Genomic DNA, 23,333 nt, shown 5'->3' with positions numbered 1-23,333 from the left:
TGTTTTTTAGATTTAGGGTTTACAGATTTTTAGGATTTAGGGTTTACAGCTTAGGTTTTTGTAGGTGTTGTAAATGGATTTTAGGGTTTATAGTATTTCAGGTTTCTTAAGTTGTAGGATTTAGTATTTTAGATTAGGGTTTAGGGTTTAGGGCTGAGGGTTTTTTTAGGTTTTAAGGTTTTAGGTTATAGGTTTTATCTTGGTTTTTAGGGTTTGGGTCTTTAGGTTTTTTGGGTTAAGGTTTTTTAGGGTTTTATAGGTTTAGGGTTTAGGGATTATTGTTTTTTTTTGTGGTTTGTCGTGTTTAGCATATACGATATAGGGATTTATAGGGTTCAGAGCTTAGAGTTTTTAGGTTTAGGTGTTTTTGAGTTTTTAGGGTGAAGTGTTTCTTAGGGTTTAGGGTTTTTAATGTTTTTTAAGTTTAGTGTTCACGAAATTTGAGGATTTAGGGTTTAGGGCTGAGGGTTTTTTTAGGTTTAGGGTTTTTTGGGTTTTTAAGGGTTAAGTGTTTCTTAGGGTTTAGGTTTCGGATTTAGGGTTTTAGGTTAGGGTTTACGGTTTTAGGGATTAGGTTTTTTTAGGTTTTAAGGTTTTAGGTTTTGGATTTAGGGTTTTAGGTTAGGGTTTACGGTTTTAGGGATTAGGTTTTTTTAGGTTTTAAGGTTTTAGGTTTTGGATTTAGGGTTTTAGGTTAGGGTTTACGGTTTTAGGGATTAGGTTTTTTTAGGTTTTAAGGTTTTAGGTTATAGGTTTTATCTTGGTTTTTAGGGTTTGGGTCTTTAGGTTTTTTGGGTTAAGGTTTTTTAGGGTTTTATAGGTTTAGGGTATAGGGCTTAGGTTTCTTTTGTTCTTTTAAGGGTTTAGCATATACGATTTAGGCCTTTATAGGGTTTTTAACTTGAAGTTTTTTAGTTTTAGGGGTTTTTATGGGTTAAGTAATTATTAGGATTTTTTTGGGTTTAGGGCTTAATATTATTTTTTTGTTTTTTTTTCGGTTTAGGGTTTATGTATTTTTAGGATTTAAGGTTTAGCATATACGATTTAGGGTGTTATGGGGTTTAGAGCTTAGACTTTTTTAGGTTTTGGGTTTTGGGGTCTTTTAGGGTTTTTAAGGGTTAAGTGTTTCTTAGGGTTTTTGGGATTTAGGGTTTAGGGCTTAGGGTTTTTCATGTTTTTTTAGGTTAGGGTATATGAAATTTTAGGATTGAGGGTTTAGAGCCTATGGTTTGATGGGTTTTAAACGGGTTTTAGGGATTATTTTAGGGTTTATAGCATTTAGGTATTAGGTTTAGGGTTTAGGGTTTCTTAGGGTTTAGGTTTCGGATTTAGGGTTTTAGGTTAGGGTTTACGGTTTAGGGATTAGGTTTTTTTTAGGTTTAAGGTATTAGGTTAAGGGTTTTACCTAGTTTGTTGGGGTTTAGGGCTTTGGGTTTTTTAGGGGTTTATAGGTTTAAGGTTTAGGGCTTAGGGTTCTTTTGTGTTTTTTACGGTTTAGCACATATGATTTAGGGATTTATAGGGTTTAGAGCTTGGAGTTTTTTAGGTTTAGAGGTTTTTAAGGGTTAAGTAATTATTAGGGTTTTTTAGGGTTTAGGGTTTAGGGCTTAAGTTTTTCTTTCTATTTTTTTAGGTTTAGGGTTTTTGGATTTTTAGGATTTAGGGTTTAGCACTTGGGGTTTTGTAGTGGGTTTTTTAGGGTTTAGGGTTTAGGGCTTAAGTTTTTCTTTCTATTTTTTTAGGTTTAGGGTTTTTGGATTTTTAGGATTTAGGGTTTAGCACTTTGGGGTTTTTGTAGTAGTTTTTGAATGGTTTTTTATGGTTTTCTTTAGGGTTTATAGGATTAGGGTTTCTTAAAGTTTAGAGTTTAGGGTTTCTTAGGGTTTTAGGTTTAGGATTTAGGCCTTTAGGTTAGGGTTTAAGGTTTAGGGCTTAGGGTTTTATCTAGGTTTTTAGGGTATAGGGCTTTGGGTTTTTTAGGTTAAGGTTTTTTAGGGTTTTATGGGTTTAGAGTTTAGGGATTAAGGATTTTTTGTATTTTTTAGCTTTAGCAAATACGATTTAGGGCTTTAAATGGTTTAGAGCTTAGAGTTTTTTAGGTTTATGAGTTTTTGTGGGTTTTAGGGGTTTTAAGGGTTAAGTGTTTTTTAGGGTTTAGTGTTTAGGGCTTAAGGTTTTTTTGTTTTTTTTTTAGATTTAGGGTTTACGGATTTTTAGAATTGAGGGTTTAGAGCTTAGGGTTGTGTAGGTGTTGTAAATGGTTTTAGGGTTTATAGGATTTAGGGTTTCTTAGGGTTTTTGGGTTACGATTTAGGGTTTTAGGTTCGGGCTTAGGGTTTTTAGATTTAACGTTTTTGGTTATGGGTTTTATCTTGGTTTTTAGGCTTTGGGGATTTAGATATTTTAGGGATTTATAGGTTTAAGTTTTTTTTTGTGTTTTTTAGGGTTTAGCATATATGATTTACGACTTTATAAGTTTTAGAGCTTATAGGTTTTTAGGTTTAGAGGTTTTGGGGTTTTTTAGGTTTTAAGGGTTAAGTGTTTCTTAGGATTTCTTAGGGTTTAGGGTTTAAGGCTTTGGGTTTTTCTTGATTTTTTAGGTTTAGGGTTTACGAAATTTAGGATTTAAAGTTTAGAGCTTATGGTTTGTAGGGGTTTTAGATGGGTTTTAGGGTTTATTTTAGGGTTTATAGCATTTAGGTTTTCTTAAGGTTTAGGGTTTAGGGTTTCTTGGGGTTTTAGGTTTTGGATTTAGGGTATTGGTTTAAGTTTTTTAGGTTTAGGGTTTAAGGTTATGGGTTTTACCTAGTTATTTAGGGTTTATAGGATTTAGGGATTCTTAAGGTTTAGAGTTTAGGGTTTTAGGTTAAGAATTTAGGGTTTTAGGTTAGGGTTTAGGGGTTAGGGTTTTATCTACGCTTTTAGGGTTTAGAGATTTGGGTTTTTTCGGTGAAGATTTTTTAGGGTTTTATAGGTTTAGAATTTAGGGGTTAGGAATTTTTTGTGTTTTTTAGGTTTTAGCATATACAATTTGGGGATTTATAGGGTTTAGAGCTTCGAGTTTTTTTGGGTTAAGGGGTTTTTGGGTTTTTAGTGGTTTTAAGGGTTAAGTATTTCTTAGGGTTTTTTAGGGTTTAAGGTTTATGGCCAAGGTTTTTTTTTTTGTGTTTTTTAGGTTTAGGGTTTACGGGTTTTTAGGATTTAAGGTTACAACTTAGGGTTTTGTAGGTGTTGTAAATGGTTTTAGGATGTATATTATAGTTTATAGGATTTAGGGTTTCTTAAGGTTTAGGGTTTAGGGTTTCTTAGGGTTTTATGTTTTGGATTTAGGGTTTAGGTTAGGGATTAGGGTTTAGGGCTTAGGTTTTGTTTAGGTTTAGGCTTTTAGGTTAAGGGTTTAACCTAGTTTTTTAGGGTTTAGGGCTTTGGGTTTTTTATGTTACCTTTTTAGGGTTTTATAGGTTTAGGGTTTCGGGCTTAGGGTTGTTTTGTATTTTTTAGGGTTTAGCATATACAGTTTTGTGCTTTATAGGGTTTAGAGTTTAGAGTTTTTTAGGTTTAGCGGGTTTTATGGGTTAAGTATTTCTTTGGATTTTTTAGGGTTTACGGTTTAGGGCTTAAGTTTTTTTTTGTATTTTTTTAAGGCTTAGGGTTTACAAATTTTAAGGATTTAGGGTTTAGCGCTGATGGTTTTGTAGGAGTTTTGAATTGTTTTTAGGGTTTATTTTAGTGTTTATAGGATTTAGGGTTTCTTAATGTTTAGGTTTAGGGTTTCTTAGGGTTTTAGGTTTAGGATTTAGGGTTTTAGGTTAGGGTTTAGGGTTTTTTTAGGTTATGGGTTATATCTTGGTTTTTACGGTTTGGGACTTTAGGTTTTTTAGGTTAAGGTATTTTAGGGTTTTATAGGTTTAGAGTTTAGGGCTTAGGGATTTTTTGTGTTTTTTAGGGTTTATCATATACTATTTAGGGCTTTATAGGGTTTAGAGCTTAGAGTTTTTTTAGGTTTAGGGGTTTTTAGGGATTTTAGTGTTTTTTAGGGTTAAGTGTTTCTTAGGATTTTTTAGGGTTTAGGGCTTATGGTTTTTCGTGTTTTTTAGGTTTAGGATTTACGAAATTTTAGGATTTATGGTTTAGAGCTAATGGTTTGTAGGGTTTTTAAATGGGTTTTGGTGGGTTTATCTTAGAATTTATAGCATTTAGGTTTTCTTAATTAGGGTTTCTTAAGGTTTAGGGTGTAGGGTTTCTTATGGTTTTAGGTTTTGGATTAAGGGTTTTAGGCTATGGTTTAGGGTTTAGGGCTTAGTGTTTTTTAGGTTGAAGGTTTCAGGTTATGGGTTTTATCTTGGGTTTTAGGGTTTGGGGCTTTGGGTTTTTTAGGTTAAGGTTTTAGGGCTTAGGGTTCTTTTTTGTTTTTTAGGGTTTAGCGTATACGATTTAAGGATTTATAGGGTTTAGAGCTTAGTGTTTTTAGGTTTAGGGGTTTTAAAGGTTAAGTATTTCTTAGGGTTTTAAAAGTTTGGGGTTTAGGGCTTAAGGTTTTTTTGTGTTTTTTAGGTTTAGGGTTTACGGATTTTTAGGATTTAGGGTTTAGCGCTTAGGATTTTTGAATGGTTTTTAGGTTTTATTTTTAGGGTTTCTTAAGGTTTAGAGTTTAGGGTTTCATAGGGTTTTAGGTTTAGGATTTAGGGTTTTGGGTTTAGGCGTTAGGATTTTTTAAGGTTTAGGGTTTTAGATTAAGGGTTTTATTATAGGTTTTTAGGGTTTAGGGATTTGGGTATTTTAGGTTAAAGTTTTTAGGGTTTTATCGGTTTAGAGTTTATGGCTTAGGTATTTTTTGTGTTTTTTTAAGGGGTTTTAGCACATACGATTTAGGGCTTTATAGGGTTTAGAGCTTAGAGTTTTTTAGGTTAAGGGGATTTCGGGTGTTTTAAGGATTTTAAGGGTTAAGAATTTCTTAGTGTTGTTTAGGGTTTAGTGTTTAGGGCTTAAGGTTTTTTTTTCTATTTTTTTAGGTATAGGGTTTAAGGATTTTCTGGATTTAGGGTTTAGCGCTTAGGGTTTTAGGTTAGGGTTTAGAGTTTTTTAAGGTGTAAGGTTTTAAGTTATTGGTTTTATCTTTGTTTTTCGGGTTTGGGGCTTTAGGTCAGGGTTTTTTAGGGTTTTATAAGTTTAGAGTTTAGGGCTTAGGGATTTTTTGTGTTTTTTAGGGTTTAACTTATACGATTTAGGGATTTACAGGATTTAGAGCTTAGAGTTTTTTAGGTTTAGGGGTTTTTAGGTTTTTTAGGGTTTTTAAGGGTTAAGTGTTTCTTAGGGTTTAGGGTTTAGGTCTTAGGGAATTTCGTGTTTTTTAGGTTGAAGGTTTATGAAATTTTATGATTTAGGGTTTAGAGCTTATGGTTTGTAGGGGTTTTAAATGGGTTTTAGGGTTTATTTTTCGATTTATAGCGTTTAGGTTTTCTTAAGGTTTAGGGTTAAGGTTTAGGGCTTAGGGTTTAGGGTTTAGGGCTTAGGTTTCGCATTTAGGGTTTTAGGTTAGGGTTTAGGGTTTAGGGCTTAGGGTTTTTTAGCTTTATGGTTTTAGGTTAAGGGTCTTACCTAGTTTTTTAGGGTTCAGGGCTTTGGGTTTATTAGGTTAAGGTTTTTAGTTTATAGGTTTAAGGTTTAGGGCTTCGGGTTCTTTTGTGATTTTTTAGGGTTCAGCATATAGGATTTAGGTCTTTATAGGGTTTAGAGCTTAGTGTTTTTTAGTTTTAGGGGTTTTTAAGGATTAAGTATTTCTTAAGGTTTTTTTAGGGTTTTGGGTTTAGGGCTTAAGGTTTTTTTGTGTTTTTTTAGGTTTACGATTTATGGATTTTTAGGATTTAGGGTTTAGCGCTTAGGGTTTTGTAGGATTTTTGAATGCTTTTTAGGGTTTATTTCTGGGTTTATACGATTTAGGGTTTCTTAAGGTTTAAAGTTTAGTGTTTCTTAGGGTTTCTGGTTTTAGGTTTTAGGATTTAAGGTTTTTGGGTTTAGGGGTTAGGGTTTTTTAAGTTTTACGGTTTTAGCTTAAGGTTTATGTGTTTCTTATGGTTTTCAGGGTATAGGGCTTTGGGGATTTTAGGTAAAGGACTTATAGGGTTCAGTATATACGATTTAGGGCTTTATAGAGTTTAGAGCTTAGTGTTTTTTAGCTTATGGGGATTTCGGGTGTTTTAGGGGTTTTAAGGGTTAAGTATTTCTTAGGGTTTAGTGTTTAGTGCTTAAGGTTTTTTTCTCTATTATGTTAGGTATAGGGTTTACATATTTTTTTGATCTAGGGTTTAGCCCTTAGGGTTTTAGGTTAAGGTTTAGGATTTAGGGGGTTTTTTAGGGTTTAGGGTTTAGGGCTTATGTTTTTTTTTGTTCTTTTTGGATTTAGGGGTACGAATTTTTAGGATTTAGGGTTTAGAGCTTAGGGTTTTGTAGGTGTTATAAATGGTTTTTATGGTTTATATTAAGGTTTATAGGATTTAGGGTTATTCTTAAGATTTAGGGTTTAGGGTATCTTAAGGTTTTAGGGTTTTAGGTTAGGGTTTAGGGTTTAGGGCTTAGGGTTTTTTTACATTTAAGATTTTAGGTTATGGTGTTTATCTTGGCTTTTAGGGTTTGGGGCTTTAGGTTAAGGCTTTTTAAGGTTTTATAGGTTTAGGGTGTATGGCTTAGGTTTTTTTTTTTGTGTTTTTTAGGGTTTACCATATACGATTTAGGGCTTTATAGGGTTTCAAGATTAGATTTTTTTAGGTTTGGGGTTTTTTGGGGTTTTTTGGGTTTTTTAGGGTTAAGTGTTTCTTAGGGTTTTTTAGGGCTTAGGGTTTTTTAGGGTTTAGGTCTTAGGGATTTTTGTGTTTTCTAGGTTTATGGTTTACAAAATTTTAGGATTAAGGGTTTAGAGCTTTTGGTTTGTAGTGGTTTTTAATGGGTTTTAGGGTTTATTTTAGGGCCTATAGCATTTAGATTTTCTTAAGGTTTTGGGTTTAGGATTTCTTTGGGTTTTAGGTTTCCGATTTAGGGATTTAGGTTAGGGTTTAGATTGAGGCTTAGAGTTTTTTTAGGTTTAGGGTTTTAGGCTATGGATTTTACCTAGTTTTTTTAGGCTTTTAGGGCTTTGGGTTTTTTAGGGTTTTATAGGTTTAGGACTTAGGTCTTAGGGTTCTTTTGTGTTTTTTAGGGTTTAGCACATACGATTTAGGGATTTGTAGGGTTTAGGGCTTAGAGTTTTTTAGGTTTAGGTGTTTTTAAGGGCTTAGGGTTTAAGGTTTTTTTCTGTGTTTTTTTTGGCTTGGGGTTTACGAATTGTTAGGATTCAGCATTTAGCCCTTAGGGTTTTGTAGGATTTTTTTATTGTTTTGAGGATTTATTTTAGGGCTTATAGGATTTAGGGTTTCATAAAGTTTAGAGTTTAGGGTTTCTTAGGGTTTTAAGTTTGGGATTTGGGGTTTTAGGTTAGGGTTTAGAGTTTAGAGGTTAGGGTCTTTAAGGTTTACGGTTTTAGCTTAAGGGTTTTATCTAGGTTTTTAGGGGGTTTTAGGTTAAGGTTTTTAGGGTATTTTAGGTTTAGAGTTTGGGGCTTTGGGATTTTTTTGTATTTTTTAGGGTTTAACATATACTATTTAGGGCTTTATAGGGTTTAGAGCTTAGAGTTTTTTTAGGGTTTAGAGTTTAGAGGTTAGGGTCTTTAAGGTTTACGGTTTTAGCTTAAGGGTTTTATCTAGGTTTTTAGGGGGTTTTAGGTTAAGGTTTTTAGGGTATTATAGGTTTAGAGTTTGGGGCTTTGGGATTTTTTTGTATTTTTTAGGGTTTAACATATACTATTTAGGGCTTTATAGGGTTTAGAGCTTAGAGTTTTTTAGGTTTAGGGGTTTTTGGTTTTTTTTAGGGGTTTTAAGGGTTAAGTGTTTCTTAGGGTTTTTTAGGGTTTAGGGCTTAGGGCATAGGGTTTTTTTTGTGTTTTTTATATTTAAGGTTTACGGATTTTTAGGATCTAGGGTTTAGAGTTTAGGGTTTTTTAAGTGTTATAAATGGTTTTTGGGGTTTATGTTAGGGTTTATAGGATTTAGGGTTTCTTAAGCTTTAGGGTTTAGGGTTTCTTAGGGTTTTACGTTTAGGATTTAGGGTATTAGGTTATGGTTAAAGGTGTAGGGCTTAGGGTTTTTTTAGATTTAAGGTTTTAGGTTATAGGTTTTATCTTGGTTTTTTAGGGTTTGAGGCTTTAAATTTTTTGGGTTAAGGTTTTTCAGATTTTTATAGGTTTAGGGCTTAGGTTTTTTTTTTGTGTCTTTTAGGATTTAGCATATATGATTTACTGCTTTATAGGGATTTAGGGTTTATTTGTCGGTTCATAGCATTTAGGTTTTCTTAAGGTTTAGGGTTTAGGGTTTCTTAGGGTTTTAGGTTTCGGATTTAGGGTTTTAGGTTAAGGTTTAGGGTATAAGGCTTAGGGTGTTTTTAAGTTTCGGATTTAGGGTATTGGGTTAGGGTTTACGTTTAGGGCTTAGGGTTTTTTTAGGTTTAGGGTTTAGGGTTTAGGGTTAAGGGTTTTACCTAGTTTTTTAGGGTTTATAGGATTTAGGTTTCTTAAGATTTAGAGTTTAGGGTTTCTTAGGGTTTTAGGTTAGGGTTTTAACATAAGGGTTTTATGTAGGTTTTTAGGATTTAGGGTTTTGGGGTTATTAGGTTAAGCTTTTTTAGGGTTTTATAGGTTTAGAGTTTAGGCTTGGGGATTTTTTGTGTTTTTTAGGGTTTAGTATATACTATGGGTTTAGATCTTTGAGTTTTTTTATGGATTTTAAGGGTTAAGTGTTTCTTAGAGTTTTTTAGGGTTTAGGGTTTAGGATTAGCTTTTTTTTTGTGTTTTTTAGATTTAGCGTCTACGGATTCTTAGGATTTAGGGGTTAGAGCTTAGGTTAGTGTAGGTGTTGTTAATGGTTTTTAGGGTTTATATTAGGGTTTATAGGATTGAGGGTTTCTTAAGGTTTAGGGTTTCTTAGGGTTTTAGATTCTAGATTTAGGGTTTAGGTTAGGGATTAGGGTTTAGGGTTTAGGTTTTTTTTAGGTTAAAGGCTTTACTTAGATTTTTAGGTTTTAGGGTTTTGAGTTTTTTAGGTTACCATTTTTAGGGTTTTATAGGTTTAGGGTTTCAGGCTTAGGGTTCTTTTGTGTTTTTTAGGGTTTTATAAGATTAGCATTTCAGGCTTAGGGTTCTTTTGTGTTTTTTAGGGTTTAGGATATACAAATTAGGGCTTTATAGGGTTTAGAGCTTAGAGTTTTTTAGGTTTATGGGTTTTTTAGGGTTTAGGGTTTAGGGTTTAAGGTTGTTTTTTTTGTGTTTTTTAGGTTAAGGGTTTACGGATTTTTAGGATTTAGGGTTTAGCGCTTAGGGTTTTGCAGGAATTGTAAATGGTTTTTAGGGTTTATATTAGGGTTTATGGGATTGAGGGTTTCTTAATGTTTAGGGTTTTAGGGTTTCTTAAGGTTTAGAGTTTAGGGTTTCTTAGGGTTTTACATTTAGGATTTAGGGTTTTAGGGTTTAGGGGTTAGGGTTTTTAAAGGTTTAGGGTTTTAGGTTAAGGGTTTTATCTAGGGTTTTAAGGTTTAGGGCTTTGAGATTTTTAGGTTAAAGTTTGTTACGGTTTTATAGGTTTATACTTTGGGCTTAGGGATTATTTTTTTTTGTGTTTTTTAGGGCTTAGCATATTCGATTTAGGGCTTTAAAGGGTTTAGAGCTTAATTATTTTTTAGGTTTAGGGTTTTTTAGGGTTTTTTAGTGTTAAGTATTTATTAGGTTTTTAGGGTTTATGGCTAAGGGCTTATGGTTTTTTTGTGTTTTTTAGATTTAGGGTTTACGGATTTTTAGTATTTAGGGTTTAGAACTTAGGGTTTTGTAGGTGTTGTAAATGATTTTTAGGGTTTATATTAGGGTTTCTGGGATTTAGGGTTTCTTAAGGTTTAGGGTTTAGGATATTTTAGGGTTTTTGGTTTAGTATTTAGAGTTTTAGGTTATGGTTTAGAGTTTTTTTAGGTTTAAGGTTTTAGGTAATGGGTTTTATCTTTGTTTTTAGGGTTTGGGGTTTGAGGTTTTTTAGGTTAAGGTTTCTTAGGGTTTTATAGGTTTAGAGTTTAGGGCTTATGGATTTTATGTGTTTTTTAGGATTTAGCAAATACGATTTAGGGATTTATCGGGTTTAGAGCTTAGAGTTTTTTTGGTTTAGGGGTTTTTGGGGTTTTTAGTGGTTTTAAGGGTTAAGTGTTTCTTAGAATTTTTTAGGGTTTAGGATTTGGGGTTTAGGGCTTAGGTTTTTTTTTGTGTTTTATAGATTTAGGTTTTATGAATTTTAAGGATTTAATGTTTAGAGCTTAGGGTTTTGTAGGTGTTGTAAAAGGTTTTTAGGGTTTATAGAATTTAGGGTGTCTTAAGGTTTTGGGTTTTGGGTTTCTCAGGATTTTTAGGTTTAGGAATGAGGGTTTTAGGTTAGGGTTTAGGGTTTAGTGTTTTTTTAAGTTTAAGGTTTAGGTTATGGGTTTTATCTTTATTTTTAGGGTTTAGGGCTTTAGGGTTTTTCGGTTTAGGTTTTTTAGGGATTAGAATATACGATTTAGGGATTTATAGGGTTTAGAGCTTAGAGTTTTTTAGGTTTAGGGGTTTTTGCGATTTTTAGTGTTTTTAAGGATTAAGTGTTTCTTAGGGTTATTTAGGGTTTAGGGCTTAGGATTTATCGTGTTTTTTAGGTTTAGGATTTAAGAAATTTTAGGATTTAGGGTTTAGAGTTTACGGTTTGCAGTGGTTTCAAATGGGTTTTAGGGTTTATTTTAGGGTTTATGGGATTGAAGTTTTCTGAAGGTTTAGGGTTTAGGATTTCTTAGGGTTTTGGGTTCCGGATTTAGGGTCTTAGGTTAGGGTTTACAGTTTAGGGCTTAGGGTTTTTTAAGGTTTAGGGTTTTGGGTTAAGGGTTTTACCTAATTTTTTAGGGTTTAGGGCTTTGGGTTTTTTAGGTTAAGGTTTTTTAGGGTTTTATAAGTTTAGGATTTAGAGCTTAGGGTTCTTTTGTGTTTTTTAGGGTTTAGCATACATGATTTAGGACTTTATAGGGTTTAGAGCTTAGAGTTTTTTTAGTTTTAAGGGTTTTTAAGGGTTTTTCAGGATTTTTTGGGTTTTATAGGTTTAGAGTTTAGGTCTTACGGATATTTTGTATTTATTAGAGTTTAGGGTTTATGACTTAGGGTTAGTTTAGGTTTAGGTTCTTGGGTTAAGGGTTTTACCTAGATATTTAGGCTCTAGGAATTTGGGTTTTTTGGTTTAAGGTTTTTTAGGGTTTTATAAGTTTAGGGCTTAAGGTTCTTTTAGGATTTAGGGTTTTAGGTTAGGGTTTAGGGATTACAGGTTACGGGTTTTTAAGGTTTAGGGTTTTAACTTAAGGGTTTTATCTTGGTTTTTAGGATTTAGTGCTTTGGGGTTTTTTAGGATTTAGAGTTTTAGGTTAAGAGTCTTCCCTAGTTTTTAGGGTTTAGGGCTTTGGGTTTTTCAGGTTAAGGGTTTTTAGGGTTTTATAGTTTTAGGGTTTAGGGCTTAGGGTTATTTTATATTTTTTATGGTTTGGCATATACGCTTTAGTGCTTTATAGGGTTTAGAGGTTAGAGGTTTTCTGGTTTAGGGGTTTTTAAGGGATAAATATTTCTTAGGGTTTTTAAGGGTTTAGAATTTAGGGCTTAAGGTTTTTTTAGGTTTAGGGTTTACAGATTTTTAGGATTTAGGGTTTAGCGCTTAGGGTCTTGTAGGATATTTGAATGGGTTTAAGGGTTTATTTTAGGGTTTATAGGATTTAGGCTTTCTTAAGGTTTAGAGTTTAGGGTTTCTTAGGGTTTTGGGTTTAGGATTTAGGATTTTAGGTTACGGTTTTGGGTTTAAGGGTTTTGGTTTTTTAGGTTTAGTGTTTTAGCTTAAGGGTTTTATCTAGGCTTTTAGGGTTTAGAGTTTTGGGTTTTTTAGGGTTTTATAGGTTTAGAGTTTAGGGCGTAGGGATTGTTTGGTCTTTTTAGGGTTTAGCATATACGATTTATGGCTTTATAGGGTTTAGAGCATAGAGTATTTTAGGTTTTTGGGTTTTTTTAGAGGATTTAAGTGTTAAGTGTTTCTTAGGGTTTTTTAGGGTTTTGGGTTTTTGGGATTAGGGATTTTTTGTGTTTTTAAGATTTAGGGTTTACAATTTTTTAGGATTGAAGGTTTAGAGCTTATGGTTTTGTAGGTGTTGTAAATGGTTTTTAGGGTTTATATTAGGGTTTACAGGATTTATGGTTTCTTAAGGTTTAGGGTTTTCGTTTCTTAGGGTTTTATGTTTAGGATTTAGGGTTTTAGTTTAGGGTTAAGGGTTTAGGGGTTAGGGATTTTTTAGGTTCAAGGTTTTTGGTTATGGGTTTTATCTTGGTTTCTTAGGGTTAGGGGCTTTAGGTTTGTTTAGGTTAAGAATTTTTAGGGTTTTTAAGGTTGAAGGTTTAGGGCTTAGGGTTTTTTGTGTTTTTTAGGGTTTAGCATATACGATTTAGGGCTTTATAGGGTATAGAGCTTAGAGTTTTTTAAGTTTAGTGGTTTTTTGGGTTTTTTTTGGCTTTTTAAGGTTTAGGGTTTTTCGTGTTATTGAGGTTTAGGGTTTATGAAATTTTAGGATTTATTGTTTAGAGCTTCTGGTTTGTTGGGGTTTTAAATGGGTTTTAGGGTTTATTTTAGGGTTTATTGCATTTAGGTTTTCTTAAGGCTTAGGGTTTAGGGTTTCTTAGTGTCTTAGATTTCGGATTTAGGGCTTTAGGTTAGGATTTAGGGTTTTTTTAGGTTTAGGGTTTTAGGTTAAGGATTTTACCTAGTTTTTTAAAGGTTTAGGGCTTTGGGTTTTTTAGGTTAATTTTTTTAGGATTTTATAGGTTTATGGTTTAGGGATTAGTCTTCTTTTGTATTTTTAGGGTTTAGCATATACCATTTAGGGCTTTATAGGGTTTATAGTTTAGAGTTTTTTTAGGTTTAGGGATTTTTAAGGGTTTAGTATTTCTTAGGGTTTTTTAGGGTTTAGGGTTTTGGGCTTAAGGTTTTTTTTTCAGTTTTGTGAGGTATAGGGTTTACAGATTTTTGGATTTAGGGTTTATCTCTTAGGGTTTTGTTGGAGTTTTGAATGGTTTTTAGGGTTTATTTTAGGGTTAATAGGATTTAGGGTTTCTTTAGGTTTAGAGTTTAGGGTTTTAGGTTTAGGATTTAGGATTGCAGGTTAGAGTTTTGGGGTTAGGGTTTGTTAAGGTTTATGATTTTAGCTTAAGGGTTAAGTGTTTCTTAGGGATTTTAGGGTATAGGGCTTTGGGTTTTTTAGGTTAAGGTTTTTTAGGGTTTTATAGGTTTAGAGTTTAGGCCTTAGGAAATTTTTGTATTTATTAGGGTTCAACATATACGATTTAGGGCTTTATAGAGTTTAGAGCATAGAGTTTCTTTAGCTTTAGGGATTTTTGGGGTTTTAAGGTTAAGTGTTTCTTAGTGTTTTTTAGGGTTTAGTGTTTAGGGCTTAGAGTTTAGGGCTTAGGGTGTTTTTATGTTTAAGATTTTAAGTTATGGGTTTTATCTTAGTTTTAAGGGTTTGGGGCTTTAGGTTTTTTAGGTTAAGGTTTTTTAGGGTTTTATAGGTGTAGGGTTTAGGGATTAGGGTTTTTTTTTGTGTTTTGTAGGGTTTAGCATATACGATTTTGGGATTTATAGGGTTTCGAGCTTAGAGTTTTTTAGGTTTAGGTGTTTTTAGGTTTTTTAGGGTTAAGTGTTTCTAATGGTTTAGGGCTTAGGGTTTTTCATGATTTTTAGGTTTAGGGTTCACGAAATTTAAGGATTTAGGGTTTAGTGCTTATGGTTTGTAGGGGTTTTAAATGGGGTTTAGGGTTTATTTTAGGTCTTATATTTAGGTTTTCTTAAGTTTAGGGTTTAGGATTTCTTAGGGTTTTAGGTTTCGGATTTAGGGTTTTAGGGTTTAGGGCTTAGGCTTTTTTAGGAATAGGGTTTTAGGTTAAGGATTTTACTTAGTTTTTAGGGTTTTGGGCTTTGGGTTTTTTAGGGTTTTATACGTTTAGGGCTTAGGGTTCTGTTGTGTTTTTAGGGTTTAGCATATATGATTAAGGGCTTCATAAGGTTAATTATTTTATAGGGTTTTTTTTTGTGATTTTTAGGTTTAGGGTTTATGGATTTTTAGGGTTTAGGGTTTAGTTCTTTGGATTTTCTCAGAGTTTTGAATGGTTTTTAGGGTTTATTTTAGGGTTTATAGGATTTAGGGTTTAAAGTTTTGGGTATCTTAGGGTTTTAGGTTTAGGATTTTGGGGTTTTAGGTTAGGGTTTAGCGTTTAGTGGTTATTGGTTTTTAAGGTTTGGGGTTTTAGCTTAAGGGTTTTATCTTGGATTTTAGAGTTTAGGGCTTTGGGTTTTTTAGGGTTTTATAGGTTTAGAGTTTAGGGAATTTTGTGTGTTTTAGGGTTTAGCATATACGATTTAGGGATTTATAAGGTTTAAAGCTTAGAGTTTTCTTAGGTTTAGGGGTTTTTCGGTTGTTTAGGAGTTTTAAGGGTTAAGTGTTTCTTGGGATTTTTTACGGTTTTTTTGTGTTTTTTAGATTTAGGTTTTATGAATTTTTCAGATTTAAGGTTTAGAGCTTAGGTTTTTGTAGGTGTTGTAAATGATTTTTTAGGGTTTATATTAGGGTTTATAGAATTTAAGGTTTCTTAATGTTTAGGGTGTAGGGTTTCTTAGGGTTTTAGGTTTAGGATTTAGGGTTGGGTTTAGGGTTTAGGGCTTAGTATTATTTTAGGTTTAAGGTTTTAGGTTATGGCTTTTATCTTGGTTTTTCGAGTTTCACTACAAAAAAATCAGCATTTAGCGACCGACGAAATCCGTCGCTAATCTATGATATTCCGTCGCTATATCAGTTTAGTGACGGATTAGCGACGGATTGTCAGTTGTTACTATTTCACTCGTTAATAATCTCTTAGTGACGAAAAAATGAGTTCCGTTGCAAGTTTAGCGACGTCTTAGAGACGAACGATATTCGTCGCCACATTTTAGTGACGGATTAATCCGTCGTTATACTTATATAGTTCGTTACAAATTTCATAATTTATTTGGTCATTTTGGATAACTTCACGACGGAGTTTCGGTCACTAATCTGTTGCAAAATATTCTGCACATTTGCCGCTGAAAAGTTCTTCGCTAGTCCGTCGCCAATATTTTTTATAGAAACGACCAATTCGTCATTAAATTTGTTGCTAAAAAAAATCTTTTAAAATAATTTTATTTATTTATTTTAAATCTACACTGCTGAAATAAATTAAATGACAATTATTAAATACCCCTAAAATAACCAACATTCACATGAAATAATACTTAAGACTGTTCAAAATATGTAGATAGCAAAATTCAAATTACATATTTTTAGTGCAAAACATCAAAACTAATGTATCAACTATTCTTAAAAGCAGCTACATTCATAAACTATTGTTACTGCACAATTTGTAATTTCCAAAACAACAGACAAAATAAAAAATTAAAGCTGCATGGGGACTATTGGATAGCATTGTCGTCACTTAAAACTAAGGGATCAACCTCTTTCTCATTAGTAGTAGTAGGAGGAGGCACTATGGGGGTCAAAGGTGACGGATTGTCAACGAGAGTAGTCACTTCTTGTACCCGCTCCATAATAACAGGAAAAAAATGATTAGTAAGTGCAGGAATCATTTGCTTTACAAATTCATCCATATTTGTTAATGTTGATTGAGAAACTGAAGGTTGTACAGATGATGAAGCACAAAGCTTATGCTTGTAGTAATTTTTTGCTTTAGATCCAAGACCATATATTCTTCTCTTCTTTTCTCCCCCGCAGCTTGGTAATATGCTTCAGATTGGTCAATATCAGATTGAGATACTAATTTTTCCCGTAAGATTTCTTCATATGTTTCCTGTAATACATAGAGGTAAAGAAAGAGCATTAAAGATTAGGAAAAAAATTAAATTTGAATGAAAAAGCAGAAATAGATAACCTTTTAAGCTTACAGTACATTTAAGCTGGTTGATTACTTACAGGTTACAATCAATAAGTTTATTACTTACAGTTGTGATTTGTTTCATTACCAAAGTTAGGTTCGAGACTTGAAGCTCTTACATAATCTGCTTCAGTTTCTTTACCCTTAAACTTGAAGCTTTTTTCAATTATCGAAACGACATAACAAAAGATGGTGAACTTTAACATCAATACACAAATAGATCCTTAGTCAATCACTTGCCACTTAACCTTCCAGGACATATATAGCATGTTAAATGACCTTCACTCTTTAAGGCCAAGAAAATCATTTTCCCAGGACAAAACCAGTAACCAAATCCAAGTTGCAATAACAAATCCTTCAGGCCACATTGGTCTCCAACAAACACATGAGGAGACAAGTAACAAATTCGATATGGACAATGAATTTCCTACAATACCAACTGAGTAGCTTCAGGGGATCAGACTGAATAGCACAGAACAAAGACAATGCTAACAAAAAAAAAGAAATGTGCAGTACACATGTTTAGTACCTCCTGCTACTGTTATAACTTCTACTTGATTGCAAATAGTATTTGTGATTCTTGAAATTTGGGTAGACAAGAAAAACATACTTGAATGCCATTAAAAATCTTTCACTCCACTAATATTTTGAAAAATGATGCAGTTAGTCTCTAGAAGGCAATATGGCATACCATATGAAAAATCACTTTCTTCCATTGGAGTTTCCTATGATGTGTGAAAGAAATGAGAAGGCAGTAAGTCACTTACTTCTTCACTTTACTTTGTCCAGATAGTCAAGAATACATGCTACAACTATATATTGGTCTCCAACAAACAAATAAGGAGACAAGTAACTAAGGATGTTCAAGGGATAATATTTTTTTATTCAATTTCCCAGTAGAGCCTGGGTGTTGTATTAATCTTGAAAATTCAGCACCAAACATATACACCACCAAGGCCAATGCTCATCAAATTATATACCACTAAGGCCACAAGGAAGGGATGACTCACAACAAGAATTGAAAACTATAGGTAAAAATAAAGGGAATGTACAATCTACTACTGTTTAGTTAGGCATCCTTAGAGGAGGAAAAAAAATATTACTCACTAAATTGAGCACTGTAAATGAATCTAAAGTAACAAAGTTGATATAAGTCAGTGACATTGCCATGAAAACTGCACAAGTAGAAGCCATAATTTGCCTGTCTTGTTAGGTCTGTGTTTAATTAAAGTGTGGTTCTCTATTGTTAATTGGTGAGTAGTTTTGAGAGGAGATAAGCAAATGCAATAGAAAACTAAAGTGTCAACCATTAACAACTATTCAACATTATAGATTGGAGAACAAAGCTCTAGTCAGACCTCACATTGTGATAAAGGATGATAAAAACTACTCATATCATATGACTTGACTGGCAAAGATAGCTGGGACAATAGCTTTGATTTCACTTTTTTGGACATCAAAAAAAGAAAAACAGAGATGCCACATCAACCAACACATCTTCATGTACTAGAAATAAAATGTACCACTATGATAGACCTCAACAAGATATATATCTATCTCATAAAAAATTGTGTAATTAAGGACAAAATAACATCTAACTGTCTTCTTGTATTTTCAGTCAAGATCCCCTTCTAATGAGAATTGACATGTATATTTTTAGATAGGTTTCAAAATTTTGAACTTACATGGACAACTCGAGAACGCTCATCAACAAAGGATTTTCCATCATGACCATGTGTATGGACGTGCAAATGTAATTCGGCTAGTGTTGGATCCCGACCATTTTTAATAGCCTGTACAAAAGAAAAACACTTTTAGATACAATCATATCTACTGCATTATGTGTATTTATAATACAAGTATTTAAATCAGACAACATAAAGATGTTACTTATATAATTTGTGAAATATATACTTACAAGTCTCTTGTGATATTCTTCAATTGAGATAGAGCCACCCGTGTGAGTCCCAGCAGCAACTTCACGGGCGCCACGACGATTCTTTGAATTTGTTTCTGACTTTTTAATAGACTCGTCACTTCCCCAAAGTTACATCCATCTTTCCCACACATGCTCAGGTATAAAACCTGGCCTGATTCCTTTTCCTTTTATTTTAGAAATGAAATTCTTGTATTTTATTGTTGCCTTATGCAATCAGTGTCTCTTAACTTCACTTTCACTAATGGAAACATCCCAATAGAACTTTTTCTAAAATAAATTTTAAAAGCAATACATTAATATCCTATCTATAAATGTGAATACACTTTCCAAATTCACTTACAATGAAAAGTCATACCTTGAATTCTCCAAAATAACCATCTTTTACATCAGGGTACGGAGTTAGTGGGGGTGCAGATGAAACTCTTTCACTGGAAAGTAGAAGGTACACTATCTATCAACATTCGTGAAGTTAACGCTTAAAAGGAGTAGGTGCAATTCCTATCAAGTCTCTCATTTACAACAGACATACTCAATAAATAGGAAGCTTTAGAAGCTACAAACATGCTGCAAATGGTTGAAGACTTGAAGTCATTCTATCTACATGGAAATTAGGGTAAGGCAACGAAAGAAACATGGCAATAACGACAACAACTTGTGAACTAAGATCCACTTAAAAGACTAGCCAAATAATACAAACAATCAATGCAACTCATGACTATTTTGCACCACAATTTTCCATGTAGTAATTTTCTAAAACAATCAGGGACCTCAATAGATATAACATTTCAATGTTTCTTGGCTGGCAGATCAACTATTCAAAAGTAAAATGACCTTGCATCATTTTGATTATTGAAATATTTGCTATACATCTGAGGCAAATATTTTAAGGGATAAGTAAAACAGAATTACATCTAAGGGATAAGTATGAACATGATTACATCTAAGAATTACCCTGCAGAAGTAAGAAAAATAAAGAGCAGGGCTTACTACGAGTGAATGGAAACCAGATACTAAGGATAATGTTATAGCAGTAGGTACCTGCAATATTTAAACATCAGATGTCTTGGTTATTAACATGAAACAACAACAATAGAACAAATAAAAACTAAACACTTAATATGAATGAGTTGTGTCTTGAATTGCATAAACACTTACCATGAATTCACATAAATGTATCAATGTCTTTAGTGACTAGCATTATTGATCTTGGAGAGTCAATTACTTATCGTCTAGCCCACATATTCATAAATGATAATAACATACCAAATCATTGTAATACCTTTATCCTAGACTTTAAAGTGTATAAACCAAGCCCCACAACCAAACTAATTATTTATACTTTTATGAAGACCATGTGATTGATCTTATTATAAGAAGCCATGTTGTAGGATCCTTCTCTAACACCTAAAACACCATATTCAAAGTGCTATTCTACATGATCCTATCTGCTTGTTCAATTGGTTGATTATATAAATATGTCTAATTTTTCTAAAATCGCAGTCATGCTTACTTAAAATTGCTTCTTTGTTTTCATGTCATATGACTGTATCTTATCCGCCCAAATGCGAGTACAGAAGGCTATACCATGTAGGTTCGTCCATAGACATAACATTAGTGTCTTCATCTATTTTATTTGCTATTGTTTGGACCTATACCTAATGTCTAATATAATTCTTTTGGCTAAGATAGAGAGACTGTTTCATAGATTCTCAACTGGACAACATCATATACCAATTACAAAATAAAAAAGAAGTCATATCTCATACAAGTCAAAAGGTCCTTAAATTGGAAAACCAAAATCACCCCAGAAGTAGCTTCTAAGCTAGATTCAATATTACAGTTACATTATATATAAGAAAAATGAACTAAACAAAAGTATAAATAGAAAACTAAAAGCAAACACACTTTTCTGGGGAAAAAAACTATTACGCAGGTGTGGGAGGGGAGAAAGAGAGATACATTTTAGCGGAGAGAGTAAAGCGGTAGTTAGTAATCACAAACAATGAAAGCTAGCTTCAATATAAAACAAAATTAAGCAAATCAGTGTGCAATTTACTTTCACAAAAGCATATAAAAGTAAATCACTGTAATGCTAGAACCCTAATCCCAATTTTTTAGAAAATCTTACTTCGAAAAAAATCCTATTTTTAGAATACCCAAAGTACTAAAATCTCTATTTTCAGAACACCTCAGACTTACTTCGAGCTAAAGGAAATGGAAAGAGTTGAAATTTATAAAACCCTATTTGCAAAATATCGACACTGATAAAACCTCTATTTTCAACACATCTCAATATTACTTCAAGCTAACTGAAATGAAAAAAGTTGAGAGTTAGAAACTCTAATTTTCACAAACTCATCAAAGATAGAGAGATAATAGTTTGAGATCTCACTTTTTAGATCGAAATGGAAGGAGATAAGAGTTAGAGAGCTTACTTTGAGATGACGATTGAAGGAGATGAGAGTTTCATCTGAGATGACTTCCATCGGAGAAGGAAAGTTCCATCGCTTCCTGGTGAAAATGGAGAGCGTAATGGTGAAAATGGTTCTGGTGAAATGATTTAGCATATATGACCAAAACTTAATTTTGCAACGTCCTTATTGACGAATTTTAATATTCGTTGCTAGCAAAAATATATTCATTTCCCTTTCAATTCTAATGATGAATTTTTCCGTCACTATATAAATATAATTTTATAAAAATATATTTTTAAGTTTAGTGACATTTTTCCGTCACCATATTCATCGCGGAATATTAATTAAATTGGTCACACTTACTTCGTTCCTAAATTGGTAGCGAAAACTAGGGCGCCAAAATTTCGTACCCATTTTTAGCTACCAAACAAATATTTCTTCATCAATCCGTCGTTATATCATAACTCAAAAAATTATTTGTAATTTCTGCGACAAAATGTCTATTCCGTTGCGAATCCGTCGCATTTTAGTGACGGAATAAAATTTGCCGCTAATATCCGTCGCTAAACACTATTTTTTTAGTAGTGTTTTGGGGGCTTTTAGGGTTTTAGGTTAAGGTTTTTTAGGGTTTTATAGGTTTAGGGTTTAGGGTTTAGGGCTTAAAGTTTTTTTTTGTGTTTTTTAGGGTTTAGCATATACGATTTCGGTCTTTAGAGGGTTTAGAGCTTAGAGTTTTTTTTTTATGTTTAGGGGCTTTTTAGGGGTTTTAAGGGTTAAGTTTTTCTTGGGTTTTTTAGGGTTTAGGTCTTAGGGTTTTTTGTGTTTTTTAGGTTTAGGGGTTTACAGAATTCTAGGATTTAGGGTTTAGAGCTTCTGGTTTGTAGGGGTTTTAAATGGGTTTTAGGGTTTATAACATTTATGTTTTCTTAAGGTTTAGTGTTTAGGGTTTCTTAGGGTTTTAGGTTTCAGATTTAGGGTTTAGGGATTAGGGTTTTTGGTTAAGGGTTTTACCTAGTTTTTTAGGGTTTTGGGCTTTTGGTTTTTGGGTTAAGGTTTTTTAGTGATTTATAAGCTTAGGGTTTAGGGCTTAGGTTGTTTTGTGTTTTTTAGGGTTTAGCATACACCATTTAGGGATTTATAGGGTTTAGAGCTTAGAGCTTTTTAGGTTTAGGTGTTTTTAGGGTTTTATAGGTTTAAATTTTAGGGCTTAGGGATTTTTTGTGTTTTTTAGGGTTTAGGGTTTAGGGATTTTTTAGGTTTAGATTTTTAGGTTAAGGGTTTTAACTAGTTTTTTAGGGTTTAGGGCTATGGTTTTTTTTAGGGTTTTATAAGTTAAGGGTTTAGGGCTTAGGGTTGTGTTAGGATTTAGGGTTTTAGGTTAGGGTTTACGTCTTTGGGATTAGGGTTTTTTAAAGTTTAGGGTTTTATCTTAAGCGATTTATCTAGATTTTTGGGGTTTAGGGCTTTGGGGTTTTTTAGGATTTAGGGTTTTAGGTTTGGGTTTAGGGATTAGGTGTTAGAGTTTTTTAAGGTTTAAGGTTTTAGCTTAAAGGTTTTATCTAGGTTTTTAGGGTTTAGTGCTTTGGGTTTTCTAGGGTTTTTTAGGTTTAGAGTTTAGGGCTTAGGGATTGTTTGTATTTTTTTGGGTTTATCATATACGATTTAGGTCTTTATAGAGTTTAGAGCTTGGAATTTTTTAGGTTTAGGGTTTTTGGGGGTTTTAATGGTTAAGTGTTTTTGAGGGTTTTATAGGGTTTAGGGTTTAGGGCATAGGGTTTTTTTTTGTGTTTTTTAGATTTAGGGTTTACAATTTTTTAAGATTGAAGGTTTAGAGCTTAGGGTTTTATATGTGTTGTAAAGTGTTTTTAGAGTTTATATTAGGGTTTATAGGATTTAGGGTTTCTTAAGGTTTAGGTTATAGGATTTCTTAGGGTTTTAGGTTTAGGGTTTTAGGTTAGGGTTAAGGGTTTAGGGTTTTTTTAGGTTTAAGGTTTTAGGTTTTCGGTTTTATCTTGATCTTTTAGGGTTTGGGGCTTTAGGTTTTTTGGGTTAAGATTTTTTAGGGTTTTTTAGGTTTAAGGTTTAGGGCTTAGGGTTTTTTGTGTTTTTTAGGGTTTAGCATATACGATTTAGGGCTTTATAGGGTTTAAGAGCTCAGTGTTTTTTAGGTTTAGGGGTTTTTGGGTTTTTTAGGGGTTTTAAGGTTTAAGTGTTTCTTAAGGTTTTTTAAGGTTTAGGGTTTAATGCTTAGGGTTTTTTGTGTTTTTTAGGTTTAGGGCTTTATGAAATTCTAGGATATACTGTTTAGAGCTTCTTGTTTGTAGGGATTTTAAATGGGTTTTAGGGTTTATTTTAGGGTTTATACCATTTATGTTTTCTTAAGGTTTAGGGTTTTAGGGTTTAGGACTTAGGGTTTTTTTAGGTTTAGGGTTTTGGGTTAAGGATTTTACCTAGTTTTTTAGGGCTTAGGGCTTTGGGTTTTTTAGATTAAGGTTTTTTTTAGGGTTTTATAGGTTTTGGGTTTAGGGCTTAGGGTTCTTTTGTATTTTTAGGGTTTAGCATATACCCTTTAGGGCTTTATAGGGTTTAGAGTTTTGAGTTTTTTAGGTTTAAAGGTTTTTAAGGGTTTAGTATTTCTTAGGGTTTTTTAGGGTTTAGTGTTTAGGGCTTAAGGTTTTTTGTTTTTTTTTGTTAAGTATATGGTTTACGAATTTTTTGGATTTAGGGTTTAGCGCCTAGGGTTTTGTAAGTGTTTTGAATCATTTTTAGGGTTTATTTTAAGGTTAATAGGATTTAGGGTTTGTTAAGGTTTAGAGTTTAGGGTTTCTTAGGAGTTTAGGTTAGGGTTTAGGGCTTAGAGTTTTTTATGGTTAAAGGTTTTAGTTTAAAGGTTTTATCCAGGGTTTTAGGG

The 23,333-nt window shown here is 32.9% G+C and overlaps 1 pseudogene; it reads right to left on the bottom strand.

Moving 5' to 3' along the window:
* Window positions 1–15,584: 15,584 nt before the first annotated feature.
* On the bottom strand, window positions 15,585–19,046 carry LOC102591123 (uncharacterized; annotated as a pseudogene).
* Window positions 19,047–23,333: the final 4,287 nt, after the last annotated feature.

This window comes from Solanum tuberosum, unplaced genomic scaffold (assembly GCF_000226075.1).
Source record: "Solanum tuberosum cultivar DM 1-3 516 R44 unplaced genomic scaffold, SolTub_3.0 scf00879, whole genome shotgun sequence".
NCBI lineage: Eukaryota > Viridiplantae > Streptophyta > Magnoliopsida > Solanales > Solanaceae > Solanum > Solanum tuberosum.
Note: the sequence above shows the minus strand (reverse complement) of the source record. Positions and strands in the feature narration are given on the sequence as shown.